The 22,014-nt window shown below is 42.3% G+C and overlaps 1 pseudogene; it reads right to left on the bottom strand.

Moving 5' to 3' along the window:
• Positions 1–7,455: 7,455 nt before the first annotated feature.
• LOC137749808 (olfactory receptor 1F1-like) lies at positions 7,456–9,226 on the bottom strand (annotated as a pseudogene).
• Between the last annotated feature and the right edge of the window lie 12,788 nt (positions 9,227–22,014).

Below are 22,014 nucleotides of genomic sequence, written 5' to 3'. Positions count from 1 at the left end.
CAGTGGTTAGGACTCCACGATTTCACTGCTGAGGACCCAGGTTCAATCCCTGGTTAGGGAAATAAGAGCCCACAAGCCGCACGTTGTGGCCAAAAAAACACAAAAAACAATTTCTTTGATCCTAAGACCAATGCCACATGTTTTAGGCTTTTGTTACAATACTCTCCACATCTCTGTACTGAATTAGTCAGTTATTGCTGCAGTGGTACTTAGGGAAGATATCCCAAAACTCAGTGGATTATAGTAAGCATTTGTTTTTCTCACTCCTGGGTCTACAGGTTGGTTCAGGTGGCTCTGCTTCACCCTAGACTTCAAGTTGGATTGAGGTCTGATTCTCGTGTCACGTTCTGAAACTTGGACTAAAGGGGCAGCAGCTACCTGGTGGAGTCCTTCTTGTGGTAATCATGGCAGTGCAAGAGCCAAACCAAGCTGCACAAGCAGATTTAAGGTCTCATGTTTTGACTACTCACATTTTGCTAAGGAAAATCACACAGCCAAGTTCAAAGTCAACAGAATAGGAAAGTATATGTTACCCCAAGGGGAAGTGAGTGGGGACTGAATATTTGCCAAACAATAATCTATTACAGTGATCGAAAAGATAAAAATCCTTGTCCTCATGGAGATTACATTCTAGTAAAAAGGATAAATATAAACAACTCAGAAATGAAGATAGTGTGGTCAGATAGGATATTCTCGCAAATGTAAGCAAAGTTACAGGCACAAGGATGTCTTACACAGCACATTTGTAATGATGAAACACTGGACAAGGGGCTTCTCTGGTGGCACAGTGGTTAAGAATCCACCTGCCAATGCAGGGGACATGGGTTCGAGCCCTGGTCCTGGAAGATCCCACATGCCGCAAAGCAACTAAGCCTGTGCGCCACAACTACTGAGCCTGCCCTCTAGAGCCCGCGAGCCACAACTACTGAGCCCACATGCCACGACTACTGAAGCCCACGCACCTAGAGCCCATGCGCCACAACAAGAGAAGCCACTGCAATGAGAAGCCCGTGCACTGCAATGAAGAGCAGCCCCCGCTCACTGCAACTAGAGAAAGCCCGTGTGCAGCACCGAAGACCCAAAGCAGCCAAAAATAAATTAAAAAAACAAAACTAAACTAAAAAACACTGGATAACCTAAATGTTCATCAATCACAGCTGTTTAAATAAAATCATATGTCAACTAAATAGACTGGTGGGGAGGTTCTTTATTACTTGTTTTGATAAATTTGATATATGGTATACATTTCCTTTAAAAACAAGGTTAAGTCCATATGTATTAACATGAAAAGGTGGAACTGATGAAGAGTTTTGGGGTATCTCTCCTAAAATGTTTATGCCAATATAATCCTTTATTTTCATCTACACAAAAGAGATGTTTGTAAAACACTCCTTAAGTTATATCTTGGGAATTCTTTTTTTTTTTTTTAATTTATTTATTTATTTATTTTTGGCTGTGTTGGGTCTTCGTTTCTGTGCGAGGGCTTTCTCCAGTTGCAGCAAGCAGGGGCCACTCTTCATCGCGGTGCGCTGGCCTCTCACTATCGCGGCCTCTCTTGTTGAGGAGCACAGGCTCCAGACGCGCAGGCTCAGTAGTTGTGGCTCACGGGCCCAGCTGCTCCGCGGCATGTGGGACCTTCCCAGACCAGGGCTCGAACCCGTGTCCCCTGCATTGGCAGGCAGATTCTCAACCACTGTGCCACCAGGGAAGCCCTCTTGGGAATTCTTTGCACATCAGAACTTACAAATCTACTACATTCTTTGAGTGGCTGTACTGGATTCCATTATAAGGATGGATCATAATTTACTGAATTGCTCCCTTTTAGATGGACACTTGGGGTATTTCCAAGTGTTACGTCTACTTAGTTTTACAATAATAAACATTTCTATACCTGCATCTTGGCATAATTTTGCAAGAATAATCTACCAGATATTGCAAAGTATTATAAAATTTTAAAAAAGCCTCAAGCTAAAATAGCATGGTATTAGCCCAATAATAAAAGCTCATATCAGTGTATCAGAACAGAGAATCTAAAAATATATCTATATCTCTCTATACCTGTATTTATATATCTACATCTATTCATCTCTGTATGAATTTACAGAGGCATTCAGAGGATGGACTTGGTCATGGAGCTGGACATGTCAGAAACCTGGTTCCACCATGTCCTAACTGTGGGACCTTGAGACAGTCACTTAATCTCCTCAAACCCAGGGATGGCCTTGAGTGGGGATGATAATGATACTTACCTCATGGCTGCAATATTAAAATAGATATGAAGAGAAAAGTCTCGGCCAACTGGCTAGCACATAATAAGTTCCCAATGCATATTAGATACAATGATCGCATTTTACAAATGATAAAAGTGGTGTTACAAACAGTGAAGTATGGAAAGGTTATTAAAAAGTAACTGGAGCAATTTTGTAAATATATGAAGAAATGAAATTAGAGCCATAAACACAATTTATTGATTTAAACTGCAAAACCCAAAAACAACTAGAAGAAAATATAGCTAAAGATTTAAGTAATGAAAGAATGGGGAAGAAAAGCCTAAGAGAACTGGAAGAAAATGCAATGCTTTCTGGTTATAATTATATGAAATTAAAATATATAATATGTCCAAAACTAAGCAAAACTGAAAAGTATAAACTAGGGAAAGCTAGCTGTAGTATTTGTGAAAGGGTGTCTGACATGCTCAAAAAATATGGTTCAACAATTTGCTATGAAGTCAACATTTAAAGAACTCTCACAAATAATAAAAAACAATTTAAGGCTTCCCTGGCTCAATGGTTAAGAATCCCCCTGCCAATGCAGGGGACACGGGTTCAAGCCCTGGTCCGGGAAGATCCCACATGCCGTGGAGCAACTAAGCGCGTGCACCACAGCTACTGAGCCTGAGCTCTAGAGCCACAACTACTGAAGCCCGCGTGCCTAGAGCCCGTGCTCTGCAACGAGAAGCCACCGCAATGAGAAGCCTGTGCCTCACAAGGAAGAGTAGCCCCCACTCACCGCAACTAGAGAAAGCCCGCGCACAGCAACAAAGACCCAACGCAGTCAAAAAAAAAAAAAAATTTAAGTGAAAAATGCCCAGGAAGGAAAATGTAAATCAAAGATCCTATATCCAGCAAAGCTTTCAAAAACAAAGCAGAACTGCTCTACAAAAATTACTAAAGGAATTCCTTTAGGCTGAAAGCAAGTGACCCCAGGTGGCAATTAAAATCCACACAAAGAGTGCTGATAAAAGTAGGTAATTATAAAAGATAAGTGCGTTTTTTTCTCCTTTACTCTCTTAAGTGATTTTGAAAGCAACTGGATAAAATACTATGTAGGTAGTGTATTGTTGGGTCTATAGCACAAAGAAATGTAACATGTGTAATATACTTGCCAATAACAGCACAAAGGAGTTGGGTGTGAGTAGAGCTGTAATGGACTAAGGAAATGACCACAGATGGTAAGGTAATAATTTAAGAATGTATTGTGGAGTTTATAACATTGATATAATATGTGAACCGATAATACACAAATAATGCTTAAAATGGGGAAAGGGAATAGAGCTATATAGGAGAAGCTTTTCTTTCTTTATTTTTTAAATATTTACTTATTATTATTTTTTTATTTGGCTGCACCAGGTCTTAGTTGCAGCACGTGGGATCTTCACTGCAACATGCGGGATATTTTAGTGGCAGCATGAGGGATCTAGTTCCCTGACCAGGGATCGAACCCAGGCCCCCTGCACTGGGAACATGGAGTCTTAACCACTGGACCACCAGGGAAGTCCTGAGAAGCATTTCTTTATATCACGGGAATTAAGTTAGTATAAATCTGAAGCTGATGTTGATAAGTTAAAATGTATATGGTAAAACCTAGAGCAACCACTAAAAAAATCCAAAAAATATAGTGAAAAAAAAATTACTGGGGTTAAAATGCTATATTAGAAAATATACAATAAATGCAAAAGAGAGCATTAAAGACACAAAAAAAGACACAAGACACATAGAAAACAGAAAGTTAAATGGCAGACATTAATATTAAAAGTGAATGGGTTAAACAATCCAACCAAAAGTCAGAGATCATCACACTGGATTAAAAAACATGATCAAAGTATATGTTATCTACAGGGTACACACTTTAGATTTAAAGACACATTAGATTGAAAGTAAAAGGATGGAAAGAGATGTGTCATGCAAACAGAAACCACAGGAGAGCTGGAGTAGCTATACTAATATCAGACAAAACAGACTTTAAAACAAAAAATGTTACTATAGATAAAGATGGATATCTTATAATGATAAAAGGATAAAACAAGATTATATAAAATTTATAAACACACATGTATCTAATAACATGTATCTAATACATAAAACAAAGGCTGGAGATATCTTTCAAACTTTCAAGGAACAGGTACTGTCCATCTTATCATAAAGAATTCTTGGAAATATAGACTAAAAACTGAAAATGCTACCATTTATTCCTTTAGACAAAAATATCAATACACAATTATGGCAAACATAAAAAAGAAAATCATATGAAACTCAGAAATGGCCTCTGATTCTGAATTTTGTCCATTTTCATACAAGATATCATCTTACCTATCTCTCTGAAATTAAGGGGAACTGCCCTGTTTTCCTTTTTGTTCCTCAAAATCCAGAGCATCCTGCTCAGTGATGTTTTAACCAGTTTCATCTATTTGTCAATATTTTATTCTCTGCAATCATTTTCAAAATAAATTTAAAGTCATACTTTCAAATAGTAGTAAATTTCCTTTATGTTTTAATTCAAGAACAGGATTACTAGTGAGTACATTTTGCTAGAACAACTTGAAGGAAATACTAGGGGCTGGAAAATAAAATTGTGGAGACTATCCAGCAATTTAGAAAGGCTTTATTACAAAATGTAAGTGGAAAATCAGGATATAAATAAGTATCTGTGTAAAATATCACAGTGCATTGACATAAATGGAACAGAAGGTGGAAAAAATGCAGTTGATTAACACAACTGGGCACTGAGAATTTTGGAGGATATTTTTTCCTTGTTTAACTTACCCATGTTCCTGTCATAATGTTGCATGATACATAAAGCTCAGATACAAAGATAAAAAATAACTAGCTTGACAGGGGTGGTGATGGTGGTGGTGGGATGAATTGGGAGATTGGGACTGACATATATACGCTAATATGTATAAACCAGATAACTAATAAGAACCTGCTGTATAAAAAAATAAATAAAATAAAATTCAAAAAAAAAATAACTAGCTTGAATGCGTGGCAGAATTAGGGCTTCCTGGAGCCCTTAAATGAACCCTCTCCTTCCTGCCCCAACACCAGTCTGACCCTCCCATCACAAGTGCCTGTATCTCTGTGTCTCTGTTGTGAGAAAGAGAAATCAGCCCTGATATCCAGGAACCAGCCTAGCACTCACAGCTAGGTCTTGGTACTTTCTTTTTTTTTTTTTTTTCTGTGCCATGCAGCACATGGGATCTTAGTTCCCTGACCAGGGATTGAACCCATGCCCCCTGCACTGGAAGCACAGAGTCTTAACCACTGGACAGCCAGGGAAGTCCCTTGGTGATTTCTTTTTCTTTTTCTTTTTTAACATCTTTATTGGAGTATAATTACTTTACAATGTTGTTTTAGTTTCTGCTGTATAACAAAGTGAATCAGCTATATGTATACATATATCCCCATATCCCTTCCCTCTTATGTCTCCCTCCCATCGTCCCTATCCCACCCCTCTAGGTGGACACAAAGCACCGAGCTGATCTCCCTGTGCTATGCAGCTGCTTCCCACTAGCTATCTATTTTACATTTGGTAGTGTATATATGTCCATGCCACTCTTTCACTTCATCCCAGCTTACCCTTACCCCTCCCCGTGTCCTCATGTCCATTCCCTACGTCTACGTCTTTATTCCTGTCCTGCCCCTAGGTTCTTCAGAACCTTTTTTTTTTTTTTTTAGATTCCATATATATGTGTTAGCATATGGTATTTGTTTTTCTCTTTCTGACTTACTTCACTCTGTATGACAGACTCTAGGTCCATCCACCTCACTACAAATAACTCAATTTGTATGGCTGAGTAATATTCCATTGTATATATGTGCCACATCTTCTTTATCCATTCATCTATTGATGGACGCTTAGGTTGCTTCCATGTCCTGGCTATTGTAAATAGAGCTGCAATGAACATTGTGGTACATGACTCTTTTTGAATTATGGTTTTCTCTGAGTATATGCCCAGTAGTGGGATTGCTGGGTCATATGGCAGTTCTATTTTTAGTTTTTTAAGGAACCTCCATACTGTTCTCCATAGTGGCTGTATCAATTTACATTCCCACCAACAGTGCAAGAGGGTTCCCTTTTCTCCACACCCTCTCCAGCATTTATTGTTTCTAGATTTTTTGATGATGGCCATTCTGACTGGAGTGAGGTGATACCTCATTGTAGTTTTGATTTGCATTTCTCTAATGATTAGTGATATTGAGCATCCTTTCATGTGTTTGTTGGCAATCTGTATATCTTCTTTGGAGAAATGTCTCTTTAGGTCTTCTGCCCATTTTTGGGTTGGGTTGTTTGTTTTTTTGATATTGAGCTGCATGAACTGCTTATAAATTTTGGAGATTAATCCTTTGTCAGTTGCTTCATTTGCAAATATTTTCTCCCATTCTGAGGGTTGTCTTTTCATCTTGTTTATGTTTTCCTTTGCTGTGCAAAAGCTTTTAAGTTTCATTAGGTCCCATTTTTTAATTTTTGTTTTTATTTCCATTTCTCTAGGAGGTGGGTCAAAAAGGATCTTGCTGTGATTTATGTCATAGAGTGTTCTGCCTATGTTTTCCTCTAAGAGTTTTATAGTGTCTGGTCTTACATTTAGGTCTTTAATCCATTTTGAGTTTATTTTTGTGTATGGTGTTAGGGAGTGTTCTAATTTCATTCTTTTACATGTAGCTGTCCAGTGTTCCCAGCACCACTTACTGAAGAGGCTTTCTTTTCTCCATTGTATATTCTTGCCTCCTTTATCAAAAATAAGGTGACCATAGGTGCGTGGGTTTATCTCTGGGCTTTCTATCCTGTTCCATTGATCTATACTTCTGTTTTTGTGCCAGTACCATACTGTCTTGATTACTGTGGCTTTGTAGTATAGTCTGAAGTCAGGGAGCCTGATTCCTCCAGCTCCGTTTTTCTTTCTCAAGATTGCTTTGGCTATTCGGGGTCTTTGGTGTTTCCATACAAATTGTGAAATTTTTTGTTCTAGTTCTGTGAAAAATGCCATTGGTAGTTTGATAGGGATTGCATTGAATCTGTAGATTGCTTTGGGTAGTATAGTCATTTTCACAATGTCGATTCTTCCAATCCAAGAACATGGTATATCTCTCCATCTGTTGGTATCATCTTTAATTTCTTTCATCAGTGTCTTATAGTTTTCTGCATAGAGGTCTTTTGTCTCCTTAGGTAGGTTTATTCCTAGGTATTTTATTCTTTTTGTTGCAATGGTAAATGGGAGTGTTTCCTTAATTTCTCTTTCAGATTTTTCATCATTGGTGTATAGGAATGCAAGAGATTTCTGTGCATTAATTTTGTATCCTGCTACTTTGCTTGGTGCTTCCTTGATGAACACAGAGAGTTGCACAGAATATCAGTGTCACACAAGGCCATTCTGTGACTGTTACAAAGTAAGACAAAACAAGACCACTCTGTAAGCATGTGAACACTAAAACATGAACACTGTCCAAGCCACAAAAATGACCAAACTCCCCCTGTGCTGGTGGATATGAGTGACTGCTACTTCTTTTCCAATCACAGCTTTGACCTCAGTCTAGTTTTCCCTCCTTCTAGATGAAATATATTAAGATAGCGAACCAAATTATCCTCACTTTGTGACATTTTTGAATCCAGAGCAAAGACCCAATCCTTACCAAAATCACCTCATACAAGCCCAAGTCTTTTAATAAGTCCTTTTGAGCACCTTCCTACTAAGATACCTCACTATTCCCCCCATGATGTGAGTAACTCCCTTGTTACAATGAGTAATAAACGCAACTTATTCAACAAGAGGTGTGCTCCTAATGGGTTTTGGCTGGAGGGCACTGACGGTTGGAATAGTCAAGTTATTTGGTACAAGTATCTCTCTTTCCATCTTTATCCTGAAGAGGCTGTATCAAGTTTTGTTCTCCCAAGATAGATAGTAGATGATTCTCTTACAAAAGACAAATGTTAACTTTTGCATAATCAAAAAACCAAAAACATGATTTTCTTATAAATTAGTTCCCTCCATGATTTTCTTAGCCTATTTCATTACTGAGTAGAAAAAATTCATAGCAACCACTTTTCCAAGAGCCTCTTTTATGTCCTGGCTTCTCAGGCTGTAGATGAAGGGGTTCAGCATGGGAGTCACCACAGAGAACATCGCAGCAGCTGCTACGTCTATCTCAGCTGAGTGGGAGGATAAAGGGTTGAAATACAGAAATATGATGGTGCCATAGAAGAGGAAAACCATAGCCAGGTGGGAGCCACAGGTGGAGAAGGCTTTCCATCTTCCCTTTGTGGGTTGGATTCTGAGGACAGCACAGGTGATAAGGATACATGATACCAGGATGCAAACAAATGGGGTACTCATTATTGGCCGTGCTTCAATTAGAATCATCACCTCACTGAGGTGTGTATCAGAGCAGGAGAGTTTCAGGAGGGTGGTCACATCACAGAAGAACTGGGGGATGGCATTGTCTGCACAGAATGAGAGTCAAGCCATCAGCAGGGTATGCAACAGCATATCCAGGTTGGCAATGACCCACGATCCAGTGACCAGCAGGGCACAGAGCTGGTGGCTCATCTTTGCTTAGTAGTGTAAGGGGTGGCATACAGCAACAAAGCGGTCATAGGCCATCACAGCCAAGAGGAAATTGTCCATGTCCATGAACGTGAAAACAAAATACATCTGCGTGAGACACCTAGAGAAGGGGATGGTCTGCTTCCTGAGTATGTGGTTGGCCAGCATCTTGGGGACAGTGGTGGAGGAGAAGCAGATGTCCACGAAGGACAGGTTGCAGAGGAAGAAGGACACGGGGATGTGCAAGCGGGAGTCCGTGCTGATGGCCAAGAGGATGAGCAGGTTTCCCAGGACCGTGGCCAGGTACCTGCTCAGGAAGAGCACGAAGAGGAGCTGCTGCTGCTGGGGCTGCCTGGAGAGCCCCAGGAGGAGGAACTCAGAGTTACTTGACTGGTTTGTCTCTCCCATGGGGCTGGACTCAGATGCAGAGAAGAGAAGCAGAGGTCAGAAACCTAGAAGCAAAGGGTTTGGGTGCAATAACCCAAGCTCCAGCCATGGGCATGTTAATAAAACCTACATTAGAGTTGCTCAGTCAGAATCTGCCCCTACTCCCTACACCCTCAACTTCCGACCTCCAGTCCTAGATGATGCTGGTCCCACTGGACTAATTTTTTAAATTATATGAAATATAACATAAAAACAACACACAGGCACATACACAGCCCTTCCCTGACATTATGTGCATCTTTGTTAACATTCTCAGGCTTTTGCCCACTTAGTAGATCATAGAGAGAAGAGAAACAGCTCATTGGTACTGGGTTTATCACAAGCAACAGATGAGGGATTCAGGACTTTTACTACTACTCCCTGGATCTGGAAGATTTAACAAAGGAGGTTCTTCAGAGAACTTCACCGGGGGCTTCCCTAGTGGCACAGTGGTTAAGAATCCACCTGCCAATGCAGGGGACATGGGTTTGAGCCCTGGTCCGGGAAGATCCCACATGCCTTAGAGCAGCTAAGCCCATGCACCACAACTACTGAGCCTGCGCTCTAGAGCCCGCGAGCCACAACTACTGAGCCCGCGCTCTAGAGCCCGTGAGCCACAACTACTGAGCCCGCGTGCCACAACTACTGAAGCCCGCGTGCCTAGAGCCTGCGCTCCGCAACAAGGGAAGCCACTGCAATGATAAGCCTGCGCACCACAATGAAGAGTAGCCCCGGGGCTTCCCTGGTGGCACAGTGGTTGAGAATCTTCCAGCTAATGCAGGGGACACGGGTTCGAGCCCTGGTCTGGGAGGATCCCACATGCCGCGGAGCAACTAGGCCCATGAGCCACAGCTGCTGAGCCTGCGCATCTGGAGCCTGTGCTCTGCAACAAGAGAGGCCACGATAGTGAGAGGCCCGCGCACCGCGATGAAGAGTGGCTCCTGCTTGCCGCAACTGGAGGAAGCCCTCGCGCAGAAACGAAGACCCAACACAGCCAAAAATAAATAAATAAATAATAATTAAAAGGTGCTAATAATTAAAAAAAAAAAGAGTAGCCCCTGCTCGCCGCAACTAGAGAAAGCCCGCGCGCAAAAAAGAAGACCCAACGCAGCCTAAAACAAACAAACAAACAAACAAACAAATAAATAAATAAATAAATAAATAAATAAATAAAATTCACCCATTAGTAAAGAAATATTGACATCCCCACTGTTACAATCTTACCTGGGAGAAGTTCGTGCTGTTGCTATCAAGTGTTCTTCACCTTTGAGGATCTGGCCAGTGCTCCTCTTTATTATAAGGTTTGGAAAGTCTTGGAAATCTAGGTAGGTCCTGAGCAAATGAGGAGCGGAGATTCATGGCCTTAGCTCTCTGTGCAGGATGTTTGGGGGTATCAGAGATGGGTACTTACAGTAGCCTCCATGGCCACTGGGACCAGATTCCCTGAGAGCCTTATTAGAGACAAGCAGAAAGTAATTGTCCCACCTATTTCCTGGTCCCCATGAGCCCAACCATGATGAATGACAAAGCATATGATCTAACTCCTGGGTCAGAACTTGGAGATAAAGCAATCTGGGTGGAGAGAAGTCCCAGAGAAAACTCCCTGAGATTTCCAAATTCATCACCTTGCTGATCTGGGCTTATGTTTATGTATTTGAAAGTTCAGTTATTAAAAGATTTTTCTTCTCATTTTCTTAGCTCAGAAACTGGGGTTATTTCAGTGTTATCTGAGTCAATCTCTTTTTCTCTAATATCTATCCAGTCATTTACTGATTAGAGCTAGCGATGTATTTGCAGACAGGGATGCTGGGGTGGGGTGGGGGTGGCAGTACAGAGTTGTGCTTAATCCTGTAAAGCATTTGATGTAAAGGATTAGCCTCGCGGGAGAGATGTATCAGAGAGCACAGCATACCAGGATTGAGAAACTCCAGGCTCCCAGAGTAGACTTCTTTGGAGATGACTTCCCAGCTCACAGTGGATCACCCTTGTCTGAGGATGGTCCCCAATCCACAGAGTCACAGGGGTGTGGGCTCCAGCAGCCCAATTTATAGTCCACCACCTCTGCCCAGTGAGGATTCACGATTGGATTTGGGAACCTGGCACTGAGGCTGCGGACCTGCAGGTCATTCTCAGTATGACTTGGCCTGGATGTGGAAACCCAGAAGATTGCAACTCTCTCCTGACTGCCCCATAGATGGAGAAGCAAAAGTCTATGCAGAAAGGCCAAAAATGCACACACACAGAGAGAAACAATGATAGATGGAAGGAGTACTAGTGGTGGCCCAGTTCAGGGTTCAAGTCCTTTTCTGATGATTGGTTACATTGTGGCAATTCTTAGACGAAAATAATAAAACTGAAGTCATGCTGATTAAGCAGAAAAGGATTTCTTGAAAATGATAGCTTATACTTCAAAACTACGGAGCAACTGGAGAAGCAGGCTCAGGAGGTCACTCGGCGCTATAATGGCCCAAATCATACCACAGCACAGGTTTGATTAGCATGTTCCTGCTGCCTCCAAGCATAAATCTTACAGTTCATGGCTCGGACACAGCTAGCCACTGGACATAGGGTGCCACCAGTAGCACTGTTACCTGGGGATCCATTTTGCTGCAATGGCTGCCACTGCTAGAAAAATTTCCTCCTTGTCTCCCTTTCTTTGTGTCAAAGGCTGAGTCAGGATATCTAATGGGTAGGCACATGCCCACAGCTTAGCTGCTACAGGGGCTGTGAGATAATTTATTCAGGGTTTCCTGTGATACAGGAAGAAGTAGGCTTTTCTTCCCAACAAGAATGATGAGGTAGGGTATTACCTGAGCTTTGGAAGGGGTCACAGAAGTTGGGAAGCCAAAAAAAAAGATAAATGCCCACTAGAATCCACCCCTCCAGTTGTATAACATTAACACACATCCCTCTTACCAACTTACCCTTCAGTAGAATAGCAATTCTCTGGTCTAACATAATACAACTATCCTTCTCACAACAGGGGAACAACTCAAATCCCATCAGTTACTGTATCCAGGTCCCAAACCAAGATCTTCCTTGATCCAATCATGATCCCATCCTGACATTCTATAACTTCGGAATCAAACCTGAAAGCTAACCAATAACTACATATCCTATGTATATGTAAAACAGAGGGAGGAAGGGAGAGAAAAGAAGAAAGCTAGCTAGCTAAAATACATAAATATATATGTAACAAAGGAAGGAGGAAAACATGACTGATGATGTAATCTTCATTTCCACAGGTAGTCATGAACAATTAATTGATATTAATAATGTTCCTTAACTACAATCTAATTCATATTCCCTTTATCTTTAGCCAGCATCTCAGCTACTCAAGGTTTTAAAAATCTGAATAGTGACTTTAATTCTCATGTCTGAGAGATCTGACATCCTTATGATCTTGCCCATATAAGATTGTCCTAGTCTTTCATTAACTGCCATCACTGGACATGGCAATTCCAGAATCCTCTCAAGGAGATCTTTTCATCCATTATCCTCTCTGCTACCACGGTGTAGCAGAAAAACTATTTTCTACTGATAGTCAAAGTTATAACAATATTAGAATCTCCTTTTGGTCAGTTTATCCAAGTAGCAAAAGGAGCCCAAATTGGCCAGCAAGAAGTCTCTTCAGAGCCCAGTGTTGCTGGGATAAAAAGCAAAATTTTGCAAGTAGATCATTAGGTATTACAAAAAGAGGTGCCCACTTTTACCTCTTGTTTCCTTGCCCCATAAATTCCTGGTTGGGAGAAAGTTCAGCATATTGTCCACTGGTACGAAACTTATACTGTATCCTGTAAAACAGCACCCTAACATTACAGGGTAACCTCAAAAATTGAGGTACCAAAGTTGAGTCTTTAAAAGACCATTTCTCTGTTCCATAAGGTCAACTGCTTCTGGTGATGGTGTAAAAGTAAATGCTCGGACTTTCCTGGTGGTCCAGCAGTTAAGACTACATGCTCTCAATGCAGGGGCCCCAGGTTTGACCCCTGGTCAGGGAACTAGATCCCACATGCTGCAACTAAAGATCCAGCACACCCCAACTAAAGATCCCGCACACGGCAACAAAGACCCTGCCTGCCACAATTAAGATCCCGCACAGCCAAATAAATAAAATAAATATTTTTTTAAATTTCCCCCCAAAGTCCTTTAAAAAAAAGAAAGTAAATGCCAAAGAATCCCATGGACACTAGCCTTATCCCTTGTATTAGTTATCTATTGTCAAGTAACAAGTTACACCAAAAGTTTGCAACTTAAAACAGTAAACATTTATCTCACACATTTCCTATGGGTCAGGAATCTGGTAATGGTTTAGCTGAATGGTTCTGGATCAGGGCTTCTCATGAGACTGCAGTTAAGTTATCTGCAGGGGCTCAGTCATCTGAAAGTTTGACCATGGGTGGAGGATAAGTGTCCAAGATGGCTCCTTCACATTGCTATTGGCAGGAAGCCTCAGTTCCTCTCATGGACTTCTCCATAAAGCTAACTTGATAGGTCCTTGCAACAGAGTAGCTGGCCTCCCCCTGAGCAAGTGATTCAAGACAGCAAGATACAAGCCACAATATCTTTTATGAGGGAGCTCCAGAAGTTAAACAGCAGCATTTCCACAACATCCTATAGCTCACACAGTGCTACGGATTGAATGTGTCCCCACAAAATTCATATATTGAAATCCCAACCCCCAGGGTGATGGTATTAGGAGTTGAAGCCTTTCAGAAGTGATTAGGTCATGAGGGGAGAGCCCTCACCAACAGGATTAGTACCCTTATAAAAGAGGCCTGAGAAAGCTCCCTTGTCCCTTCCACCATGTGAGATGGAACCGCTATCTATGAACCAGGAAGTGGGCTCTCACCAGACACCAAATGTGCCAGCATCTTGATTTTGGACTTTCCAGCCTCCAGAACTGTGAAAAATAAATTTCTGTTATGTATAAACTACCTAGTCCATGGTTTTGGCTGTGTTGGGTCTTCGTTGCTGTGCAGGGATTTTCTCTAGTTGCGGTGAGTGGGGGCTACTCTTCATTGCGGTGCGCGGGCTTCTCATTGTCGTGGCTTCTCTTGTTGCAGAGCATGGGCTCTAGGCGCGCAGGCTTCAGTAGTTGTGGCACGTGGGCTCAGTAGTTGTGTCTTGCGGGCCCTAGAGCTCAGGCTCAGTAGTTGTGGCACATGGGCTTAGTTGCTCCGCGGCATGTGGGATCTTCCCAGGCCAGGGCTCGAACCCGTGTCCCTTGAATTGGCAGGCAGATTCTTAACCACTGTGACACCAGGGAAGCCCCCAGTCCATGGTATTTTGTTACAGAAGCCCGAATGGATTAAGACACAAAGTCAGCCCAATTCAGGGTGTGAAGGGATTACACAAGACTAGGATCGCTGGGGACCATCTTGACAACTGGCTACCACATTCTTTTTATTATAAAGTGAGTTATTTGGTTAGAAACGATGTTGGTGGGATGCCAAGTTGATGAATAGATCCATTCATCCTTAACACACATCCCATTAGTCTTTCAACCTCAGGTTGTGTACATTTTCAACCTCAGGTTGTGTTCCTTGTGTACATTGGTTGGTTTTCCTTTCCTGAATGCTTCTGCACATTCCCAGATACTCATGCTCACCATAGGTTTTCTACCTATATCATCTTGATTAAGTAGTAAGTGATGCCTGGGATGTCATAAATATCCCGAGTCTGACTCACAAGACTCAAATCTTAACATCTCCTTTAGGTCTGCAGAACCAATTACATACATCAACATTGCCTCCTAGACTAGAAATCTTGGGAAGTTTAAAGCAACGATTCTCAAACATTAACGTGCACAGAAATCACCTGGAATGTTGTTAAAGTGAAGATTCTGACGCAGGAAGTCTGGAATGGAGCCTGAGATTACGCATTTCTAACAATCAGCCAGGCAATGATGCCTGGTCCTCGGATCACAGAGTAGTGGCAAAGGCTCAGCACTGGAGTAAAAGGAGCCCTTAATCTAAGAAGGGTACACCGGTTTTTGCGATACTGGCTTCCCAGCCAACCTCGCTTTTTGAAAGGATATCCGGATTGGAAGTCAGACCTTGACTTCCGACAGTCCCAGCCTGTGGAAGCAAGAGACAGGAATCTTGAACACCTCGTTACCCATCCTAACCGGGAAGGGCAGACAGAAGGGGCAGAGACCAAAAGGACCGGGACCAGGTGAAGTGTGGAAGGCTGATGGGACCCGCCAGTTGCCCAGGTTTGGCGGGCACCAACCCCTGAGTTTCTCTTTATACCATTTCGGGGTAAAGAGTCAGAGCCACTTACTGCAACGCAGAACAAACGCTCCTTACTGGAGCTCCCAGCCCGCGATACTTCCGGTGAACGACGCAGTTGCACTTTCCCAAAGAGACTGCGCAGAGCTGAGGCCCCGCCCCCTTCTTTCTAATTGGGCAGGAGCACGTGGGGTGCGGGGGGGGGCGCTGGTCCGTTATTATTGGATAATTAAAGAAAGGTCTGCAAGGGGCGGGGCAAGGAGAGCCATACAACGCAGCCTCTGATTGGTCCCGGTCGAGGGCGTGTGCAGCGCTTCGGGAAAGGTTCGGCCGAGTCTGTGCCTCCCGCGCTGCGCCTGAGCGTGAGGGGCCAGAATTGGGAAGTCCTCTCACGTGCGAAAGACTCCTGACACTGAGTGGATGGGAATAGAGGTGCAAAGCTCCAGGGGTCCCCAAAAGCTTAATATTCGAGATAAATCATATTTCAATGCAGTGAGTTTAAAAGCAATATTAGTGCAAGAAATCTTTGAACAAAATATCAAAATTTTAAAGACAAGATCAGTAAGTTGGAAGTTAATTTAATAGTATTTAAGAGCTTCGGTTGATTGAGAGAAGTTGTCAAAAATGGTAGTTCTTTCTGTTGAGACCGAGTTGGGCAAAGAAGTAGATTTTTAAAATATTACTGATGTTTGATTCCACTAAAACTAGTGTCAAATATACACACCAGCCAGACATTAGTTAAAGCGGCGAAACCGATTTTATTCAGTAATTACAGTAGTTCCCCCATTTATCCTTGGTGGGGGTAGGGTCCAAGACTCTCAGTGGCTGCCTGAAACTATGGATCTACTGAGCCCTATGTATACTGTTTTTTCATACACATACATGCCTATGATAAAGTTTAATTTATTAATTAGGCATAATAAGAGATTAACAATAATAATAATAAAATAGAACAATTATAACAATATACTGTAATAAATGTTATCTGATATGGTTCTCTCTCAGAATAACTTATTGTACAAGTGTAATGCCCGTCCATCTTAACTAAGCACTCATTACACACTGTGACATATTTTTTATAAATGGCATATTCTTTTCTAATATGTATGTATATAAACTTATTTATTCATTTATTTTTGGCTGCGTTGGGTCTTTGTTAGTGGGCGCAGGCTTCCTCTAGTTGCAACGAGCGGGGGCTGCTCTTCATTGCGGTTGTGGGGGCTTCTCACTGTGGTGGCTTCTCTTGTTGCAGAGCAAGGGCTCTAGGCGCGTGGGCTTCAGTAGTTGCGGCACGTGGGCTCAGTAGTTGTGGCTCGCGGGCTCTAGAGTGCAAGCTCAGTAGCTGTGGTGCACAGGCTGCACAACATGTGGGATCTTCCCAGACCAGGGCTCGAACCCTAGTCCCCTGTATTGGCAGGCGGATTCTTAACCACGGAGCCACCAGGGAAGTTCCGTGGCTGTAACTTCTGCAATTTGGGGTGCAACAGCAAAACTAGTGGGAGGCCCGAGCACCGCGGCGAGGAGTGGCCCCCACTCGCGGCAGCTGGAGATGGCCTGCGCTCAGCGGCCAAGACCCAACACAGCCAGAAATGGAAGTGAATGAATGAATGGATTTATTAAAAATAAAATAAAATACATTAAAACATGCACATAGGATTCAATATGGCTTGAAAGGTGGCAGAGAGCTGAGACAAGCCCATCAACCCCTTCAGGAAACTTTCTCGTCTTCTTCTCCCCATATTGATTCAGTCATATAATCATTTACTCAGGCAAATAATAATTGTTGAGCAACCACTACATCCCAGGTACTGTTGAAAAAACTGGGTCCCTGCAGTCATAGAGATACAGCCTAGTCGGGGTAGGGGTCATGAGGAAAAAAAACAAAAAACAAAATAATTCCTTCAGGGTATTGATTTCTGCTATTTACTCATTCTCATGAAACATTATGCACTTCACGTGAACCAGACCCAGCGCCCAACACTGAGTGTACAAACGTGAATAATGACCCATTTCTTATCGCAAGGATGGAAGACCCAAGAATGAATGCAAACAACTGCAGGAGAAGATTGTACAGGAAAAGGCAAGCAATTCTATTGGGATAACATTTAATTTCCAAGGGCTGCCGTAACAAAGTAGCACAAACTAGGGGCTTCCCTGGTGGCGCTGTGGTTAAGAATCTGCCTGCCAAAAAAAAAAAAGAATCTGCCTGCCAGTGCAGGGGACATGGGTTCGAGGCCGGGTCCAGGAAGATCCCACAGGCCGGGGAGCAACTAAGCCCATGCGCCACAACTACTGAGCCTGCACTCTGGAGCCTGCAAGCCACAACTACTGAAGACTGCACGCCTAGAGCCCGTGCTCCACAACAAAGAGAAGCCACCGCAAAGAGAAGCCTGTTCACCACAACAAAGAGTAGTCCCCGCTCGCTGCAACTAGAGAAAGACCGCGTACGGCAACGAAGACCCAACGCAGCCAAAAATAAATAAATAAATAAAAAATGTAAAATGCTACAAAGTACCACAAACTAGATGGCTATAAACAACAGAAATTTATCTCACAGTTCGGGAGGCTAGAAGTCCAAAATCAAGGTGTTGGCAGGGTTGATTCCTTCTGGAGGTTCTGAGGGAGAACCTTTTCTACCTTCTGTGGCTGCAGCAACACCTGGGATCATTTAAGGTTGCTTAGTGCCAGCAATCCAGGTGATGCTTGTAAATGCATGCATCACTCCAATCTCTTGTGTTTACAAGAACTTCACAACCACTGGGACCATATTCCCTGAGAGGCTCATTAGAGAAAAGGATAATTGTCTTGCCTACTTCTTGGTCCCTTTGTACCAAACAATGATGATAAAGAATATTGTTTAAGGTTTAGATGTAACTCTGGGGTCAAAACTTGAAGATATTACAAATGAAGCCAGCGCTATGGAGATAAATCCCAGACAAAATTCCCTGGGACCTCAAACCTGGGACCTGGCTGATCTGGGCCTGTGCACATAGATGGGTAAATTCAGTTATTAAATCCTAGTTCTCCTCACTTCCTTTGTTCACACCTGGGGCTATTCCTGAGTTTCCTGTGTAATTCTTGCTTTCTTATGTCTGGTTATATCCAGAGAAGATTAGTGATGCCTAATCGTGTCCATTGGGCAGAGGGGAATATTGAAAACCCATTACAGAGCTGAGCTTAATTCATGATCACACCTGGGTTAAAGGACAACCTGATTCTAAGGGAAGTTGTCTCCAGGAGAACCCAGCATACTGTGATTTACAAACTCCAAGTCCCAAGGCAGATACCTTTTGGGATGTCTGTCCAGCTTACATTGTTTACCTTTTTTCTGAATGGAACCCCTAATTCACATAGTAGTGACCGTGGGGCCCCAGCAACCATATTTATACCACATCCCTCTCTTCATCATAGCTGGTTAGACCAGGTTATTTGGAACTAGGCTGAGGGAAAGCCAGTCCATATCACTATGTGTCTTGGCTGGAAAGTGTAAATCCAGCCCTCTTCTGCCTGCCCATTGCTATCCTATGGACTGAGGAGCAGAGAAGTGCTGAAGGAACAAACACAGAGAGAGGAGAAGATATTAGTTGGAGAAAACCCTCATGGTTTTCTAATTCTGGGTTTGAGTCTTTACCTGATGACTGGCTACATTCCAAAATGTTTCACTCAGGGTTCTTAGTCATAAATAATAAAAACCGATATGGCTAATTTGAGCAGAAAATTTTAAAAATTAAAAAAAACCTTTTTTAAAAATATTGAGTCCATCAAAGGATGAATGGATAAGTAAATATATTGGGAGTTTGGGATTGACATGTACACACTACTATATTTAAAATAGGTAACCAACAAGGACCTATGGTATAGCATAGGGAACTCGGCTAAATATTCTCTAAAAACCTAAATGGGAAAAGAATTTGAAAAGAATGGATACTTGTATGGGTATAACGGAATCACTTTTCTGTACACCTGCAACTAATACATCATTGTTGATCAACTACACTCCAATATAAAATAAAAAATTTTTAAATTGTATAAATAAATAAATAAATTTTATTTATACAATGGGATATTATTCAGCCATAAAAAGGAATGAAGTCATGATACATATTACAACCTGTATGAACCTCAAAATCATTATGCTAAGTAAAAGAAGACAGACACAAAAGGTCACATACTGTATGATAGGACATCTGGGTGGAGGGACTCAAGAGTCAGATGTTTTGGACCTGTGACTCAGGCAAGGGTCCAGCTTCACATGGTTCAGAAGTCATCAGTACATAAGTTTATCTGAGGCCATGGGAGTGAATGTGATTGTCCACAGAAAGGGAGTAACATGAGAAGGAAAAAAAAATCCAAGAATAAAACCCATGAGGATAATAACATATAGTGAGGTGACAGAAATAGAGGCCAGCAAATGTGATCTGTAAAGGTAGAAATCAGGAAACAATCAGTGAACAAGAAGGAAGTGGTGTCTCGGAAGCCAAGAGCTAAGTTTCAAAAAAAAAAAACAAAAAACCGTATCAGTAATGTATTATCAAAATAATAGTATGTGACAAAACTCCCCAACCTCAATGGAATAGAAAAGCAATAACCTCCTATTCATTGGTCTCAAGGTCAAATTCAGCTTCAGACTGTGGGCCATCTGGGTTTGGCACCGGGCTGTGGGACAGGCTCACGTCCTCTCTTCTTGTATCCTCCTGGATCTCAGGCTGGAGGGGCAGCAGCAACCCAGAGCATGGTCTCCTGATGGAGCAATGGACTGTGGGTGGGCAAACCCAACCCCAAGCCCATTTGAAGCCTCTCCTTAGGTCACCTGCACTGACATCCCATTGGCCAAAACCCAAGTCAAGGGTCAGGGAAGGGCACTCCATCTGCCATGAGGCCATGGAAAGGGCATGGATATATAATGGTATTAGAAGCAAGTGAAAGACTGAGATTCATAATTCATTCTACCATACAAACCTAGTGGTAAACAATGCCAATGAGACAGAGAAATTAAGCAAAGAAGTAGATGACATCAATTATATTTTGTAAAATTATTTTTTAAAGAAAACATTACATGATGTTTTCAAAGTATATTTTTATAATATGGTAAATGCAATCCAGCCTGGTAGTTAAGCATATGTGTTTTGGTCAGCCAACATGGCTTAGTTGTACTTATTGTTAGAATATCATTATAATTAAAATGTTAAATGAAAACGTGAGATAGAAAAATATTCAGAATGCAGGGTTTTTAGATAGTTTTCTTTCTTCTTGATAACTCTCTGCTTTTTCCAAAAAGTTTCTTTAATAGGCATTGTTGAGAACTGTGATGGGGTCTGAGATTTTACCCTATTAACTAATCTAGTCTTCCAGGTTCGTGGATGGTAGCAGAAGACACAAGACTGTTGGGTCAAAGACAAAGAACTTTAAGGCATAACTCAGAGATATTGCGGTTCAGTACCAGACCACCAAAATAAGGCAAATATCAAAATAAAGCAAGTTGGGCTTCCCTGGTGGTGCAGTGGTTGAGAATCTGCCTGCTAATGCAGGGGACACGGGTTCAAGCCCTGGTCTGGGAAGATCCCACATGCCGCGGAGCAACTAGGTCCGTGAGCCACAACTACTGATCCTGCGCGTCTGGAGCCTGTGCTCCGCAACAAGAGAGGCCACGACAGTGAGAGGCCCGCGCACCACAATGAAGAGTGGCCCCCGCTTGCTGCAATTAGAGAAAGCCCTCGCACAGAAACGAAGACCCAACACAGCCAAAAATAAATAAGTAAATAAATAAATAAATTTAAATAAATAAATAAAACAAGTCACATTAATATTTTGGTTTCTAGTGCTTATAAAAGTTATGTTTACACTGTGCTGTAGTCTACTGTGTGCACTAGCATTATGCCTTTAAAAAATGTACGTACCGAGTAGAAGCAAGAAGAACTACAATCCTGGGGACTCCCCTGGTGGTGCAGTGGTTAAGAATCCTCCTGCCAATGCGGGGGCCATGGGTTCGAGCCCTGGTCTGGGAAGATCCCACATGCCACGGAGCAACTAAGCCCATGCACCACAATTACTGAGCCCGCGCTCTAGAGCCTGCGAGCCACAACTACTGAGCCCATGTGCCACAACTACTGAAACCTGCGTGCCCTAGAGCCCATGCTCCACAACAAGAGAAGCCCGCGCACTGCAACGAAGAGTAGCCCCCGCTCCCCGCAACTAGAGAAAGCCCGCATGCAGCAACAAAGACCCAACGCAGCCAAAAATAAATAAATAAATAAATTTATAAAAGAAGAACTACAGTCCTGCAGCCTGTGGAACAAAAACCACATTCACAGAAAGACAAGATGAAAAGGCAGAGGGCTATGTACCAGATGAAGGAACAAGATAAAACCTCAGAAAAACAACTAAATGAAGTGGAGATAGACAACCTTCCAGAAAAAGAGCTCAGAATAATGAGAGTGAAGATGATCCAGGACCTCGGAAAAAGAATGAAGGCAAAGATCGAGAAGATGCAAGAAATGTTTAACAAAGACCTAGAAGAATTAAAGAACAAACAGAGAT

The sequence above is a fragment of the Eschrichtius robustus genome, chromosome 16, assembly GCF_028021215.1.
Source record: "Eschrichtius robustus isolate mEscRob2 chromosome 16, mEscRob2.pri, whole genome shotgun sequence".
In the NCBI taxonomy this organism is placed as follows: Eukaryota; Metazoa; Chordata; class Mammalia; order Artiodactyla; family Eschrichtiidae; genus Eschrichtius; species Eschrichtius robustus.
This window is presented reverse-complemented; position numbering and strand designations above follow the sequence as displayed.